Here is a 5,362-nt window from a genome sequence, read left to right on the forward strand (position 1 = left end):
AAATTTTAAAAAAAATCAATGTTAAAAATTGTTTTTACATGTAATTGGGAAAAATAAAATACTAAATAAATAATTTTAAAAAAAGAAAAATCTGCTTCATTTTGGATACGTTTGATTTGAGGTTCTGGTAAGATATCTACTTGGAGATATCCTGAAAGATGTTGGAAATTTGGATCTGGTGCTCAGCAAAGAGCTCAAGACAGGAGACATAGATGTGGGAATCATCTGAATATAAGTAATGGTCCAACTCATGGGAGGATAGAGTGTAGAGTGAGAAGGGGCCAAGCATCAATACCAAGAGAAAAGTTTGGAAGGTCTGTGTACTAAGGTAGATAGATAGATAGATAGATAGATAGATAGATAGATAGATAGATGTAGATAGATAGATAGATAGATAGATAACAATATTTTCCATAAATTGGTTTCCTCTATAATCTTATGAATTTTGTTTTATGCATTTAAAAACATTATTCTGAGAAGGGGGTCCATAGACTTCCCATGACATAAAGAAGGTTAAGAACTCTACTAGGAAAACACCCACACATAGAGTTAAAGAGGGTGAGAAGCTAGTGAAGGACATAGAGAAAGAATAGTTTAAAAGGTAGAAGGAAAACCAGGAAAGTAGGTTTTCTCAGAATCCAAGGGAGAAGAAAGTATTCAGAAGGAATGTCTGCTTAATGTAATGAGGGCTTTATCATGCTTTTTACCATCCACGCTCCTAGTTGTACTTTCAAGTTAGAACATTTTTCTTCCTGACTCAAGAATATATTAGTCACAAGATTAACAAAAAAAAAAAAAGCTTGTAAATGTGGAGGCATAAAAAGAGGTCTGCTAATGTAATATGACTTGAAATGCAAGATTATGTGGGTTGTAAACACATCTTCAGTATTTATTTCTTTTTTTTCTCCTTTACAACAGGAATTTATTATTTGAAAAGAGTCTTAGAAAAAAATCATAATATCTATAGGATGCTTCTGGGTCCCCATGAGATCTTTTCTTGGAAGATTATAAAAGCAAACTAAATGCTTTCTAGACAGCACAAGAGTTATTCACATACATACAAACAACTTAGAAGGCAAGACAAGAAACTAACAAAAAATTATTTTATAGAGACAAGAAAAATAATAACAAAATTCATTTGGAAGAACAAAAGATCACTCCTGTCAAGGGAATCAATGTAAAAAAATGTGAAGGAAGGTGGCCTAACTGTACCAGATCTGAAATTGTATTCTAAAGTGGTAAACAATCTTTCAGTGGCTAAGAAATAGAGTGCTGGATCAGTGGGATAGATTAGGTACACAATACATTGTAGTAAATGACCATAGCGATTTAGTGTTTGATAAACCCAAAGATCTAAGCTTTTAGGACAAAAAAAATCACTATTTGAAAAAATTGCTGGGAAAACTGGAAAATGGTTTGGCAGAAACTAGGTATAGATGAATGTCTTACACCATATATCAAGATAAGGTCAAAATGAGCATATGATTTAGATATAAGAAAATTAAGGGATCCTAGAATAGTTTGCCTGTCAGATCTATGGATAAGGAAAGAATTTAGGACCAAACAAGTGACAAAGAATACTATGAAATATAAAATAGATAGTTTTGATTGTATTAAACTAAAAATTTTTGCACAAACAAAAGTACTAAAACCAAAATTAGAAGAAAAGCAGAAAACTGGGGGGAAGATTTACAGCAAGTATCTCTGATAAAGGCCTCATTTCTCAAATATATAGAGAACTGAGTCAAATGTAAAAGAATACAAGTCATTGCCCACTTGAAAATGGTCAAAGGATATGAAGAGGCAATTTTTAGACAAAGAAATCAAAACTATCTTTAGTCATGTGAAAAAATGATCTAAATCACTTTTGATTAGAGAAATGCAAATTGAAACAACTTTGAGGTACTGCCTCATACTTATATTGCTAATATGATGGAAAAGGAAAATTATAAATGTTGGAGAAAATGTGGGAAAACTGGCACACCAATGCATTATTGATGGAGTTATGAACTGATCCAACCATTCTGGAGAGCAATTTGGAACTATGCCTAAAGGGCTATAAAACTGTGCATATTGATCCAGCAATACTACTACTAGGTTTATATCCCAAAGAGTTTTTTTTTAAAGGGAAAAAGACCTATTTGTACAAAGATATTTATTGCAGTTCTTTCTGTGGTGACTAAGAATTGGAAATTAAGGGGATGCCCATCAATTGGGGAATGGCTGAACAACTGCGGTATATAATTGTGATGGAATATTATTGTGCTATAAGAAACGATGAGCAGGATGGCTTCAGAAAAACCTGGACTTATATGAACTGATGCAGGGTGAAGTGAGCAGAACCAGAAGAACATTGTACACAGTAACAGCAATATTGTACAATGGACAATTGTGAATGACTTAGCTATTCTCAGCAATACAATGATCTAAGACAATCCTAAAGGACTTATAATGAAAAATGCTGTCTACTTCCTGAGAAGGAACTGAAGGAGTCTGAATACACTGAAGCATGCTCTCTCTCTCTCCCTCCCTCCCTCCCTGTCTGTCTGTCTCTCTCTCTGTTCAAGTCTTCTTCCACAAAATGACTAATATGGAAATATATTTTATATGATTGCATCTGTATAACCCATATCATATTGACTACCATTTCAGGGAAGGAAAAAGGGAGGGAGGGAGGAATAGAATTTGGAACTCAAAATTTACCAAAAAAAAAAAGAATGTTAAAATTTTTTTTACATGTAATTGGGGAAAAAATAATTTTTTTAAAAAAAGAAAGTAAAGTAAGACCAAGTTAAACTCAACTAAACAAAGCTTCAACTCATCAACCAACAATTGAGGTTCACAATCCTAAAGTAAACTAAACATTCTCCTATTCAAATAGAATTGTTAATAGAGGTTTCTGATGAGAAGAAATTTTCTTACCTTCTCTTTAGACAAAAAAAAGGTCTTAACCTGGAACTATTTTTTTTTTGTCTTTTGTAGGGCAATTGGGGTTAAGTGACTTGCCCAAGGTCACACAGCTAGTAAGTGTGTCAAGAAGGTCGGATTTGAACTCAGGTCCTCCTGACTCCAGGGCCAGTGCTGTACTCACTGCGCCACCTAGCTGCCCCATTAACCTGGAACTTTTAAAAATATCTAGATAACTGTATTTCAGCATAATTGGTTTCCTTTGTAATCCTGTGAGGATTTTTTATGTATTTCAAAACATTATTCTGAGATGGGGTCCATAGACTTCCCCAGACTGCCATAGGGTCCATAACATACAAAAAAGAACTCTTGCTTTAGAGGATCAAATGAGATAACATGTAAACTGCTTTACAAATCTCAAAGTGCTATATAATGCTGGCTATTATTATCATTATTAATATGAGTATTGTTTAGTCCAAATATCAGCTATACCTGATAGGTAGTTTTTTTTCCTTTCAAAGGCAAGGGTGCATTTAAATGAATCACAATCTGAATTTGTAGGTGGCAGTCCTGTTAATTAAGAAGCTTTTAATTGCAACATCTGAAGGATAAACTGCCCTTGTTCTTGATTCCCTCATCCCTTCAGTCCCCGCCGAATCTATCAACTATCTTACCTATCTCTCTAGTGTTCATATCTAACTATCTTTCTAAGTTGGGTACTAGTGATTTGGAGATTTAATTATTTAAGGGTTCCCTGACTTTAGAACTTCCTTATCTGAACTGGAAATGGGAAAAGTACTCAGCTATCAGGCCAATAGATTTAAGGCAGATATGCTACAGCCAAGGGAATTAGCTAAATCTCATTTGAAAATCTAGGAATAAGAAGAGGATATTGGTCTTTTCTAATGTTGAAAAACTTCCTCCCCTCACCCCAGCATATTTATTTTATGCACACTTGAGCTTTTTGTTATTAAGCAAAGTTCAATTATTTTAAATTAATACAAAGTCATAAAAGCAAATTTCCAAATCTTAAGCACAGGTGCAAACAAATTTAAATGCCATGGAAAATGTGTAAATGCCCTCAGCACTTAGGATTTTCTAGAGACATATGGGGCAGATGACTGTGTTGGTGGGGATGACAATAGTCTGGGAGACACATAAAATTCAAGGTGATCTAACAAAAGCTTGATAAAAAGGGGATGAAATTTGAAAGAAATTTGTGGAGTGGTATATTATAATGAATAGCAGCATTATTAAGATGTAGGAGAGCAAAGAAATTCAATTGAACAACAATTTATCAGGGACCTACTATATTCAGCATTTTGTTCTAGGCATACAAAGACAAAAGAAAAAAGAAATGCAGCCTCTGCCCTGAAGGAGCTAACATTCTGATGGAAAGATGAAATATGTACACAGATAGGTAATTTAAGGAGACAAAACACTAACAAGTGGAGGAGAGTAGTAGATAGAGAGGAGAAGGAATCAGGAAAAGCTTCCTCTTAGAAGAAGGTAACCTAAGTTTAACCTTAAAGAAAGATGAGGATTCCAAAAGGCAGAGAAAAGCAGGGAGTCAGTCCATTCCAGGTATGGAAGCAGAAGCTACAATGTTCACTTCTAGGAACAGCAAGCAGGCCCATTTAATGGTAATAATAACTAGCATTTATATAGCCCCTATTATGAGTCAGGCTCTGTGCTAAACATTTTACAATTATCACATTCTTACAACAAACTTGGTATTATTATCCCCATTTCACAGATGAGGAAACTGAGGCAAACAGAGGTTAAGTGACTTGCCCAGGGACTCATACCTAGTGATGATCTGAGGCTGAATTTGAATTCAGGTCTCCCTGACTTCAGACCCAATGCTCTATCTACCGGACTTAAAGACAGGAAAAACTAAATCTTGGCTAAAGTGAAGAGGTTGTAAAGAGAATTAATACAAAATAAGTCTGGAGGGGTAGGTGGGAACCAGATAGTAGACAACTTTAAATGATGGACTAAAGTATTTGCATTTTGTCCTCGAGACAACCAAGAGCCACTGAAGATTCTGAGTAGGGAAGTGGCCTGGTCAGACTTACGTTTTAGGAATATTAATTTGGTAGCGTTGTGGGAGATGGATTGGAGAGGAGAGAGACCAGAAGCAAGGAAACCAAGTGTGACAGGATCCCTATCTCCCAGGGTTCCTGCTGCCAGGTGAATTAGATTTCTGATGACCTCTGGCTAGATCGATGTGCCTTAGCAGTCAATTAAAGGCATAAAAGGCCCATCCTCAAGGTGGATGTGCTGAGGCCTTACAAGTCACCACACACCTGCCGCCCCCCACCCCACCCAGGGGGACTGAATCTACTTGACTCTGTAAATGTAATTATATCCCTGTTAAGTGTCTTTTCCATGTTAGGGCCATGAAACCTCCTTTTGTTAACTATTGAGGAGTCACAGTTTATTTTGTAAGATT

The sequence above is a fragment of the Trichosurus vulpecula genome, chromosome 6 (assembly GCF_011100635.1).
Source record: "Trichosurus vulpecula isolate mTriVul1 chromosome 6, mTriVul1.pri, whole genome shotgun sequence".
Taxonomy (NCBI): domain Eukaryota; kingdom Metazoa; phylum Chordata; class Mammalia; order Diprotodontia; family Phalangeridae; genus Trichosurus; species Trichosurus vulpecula.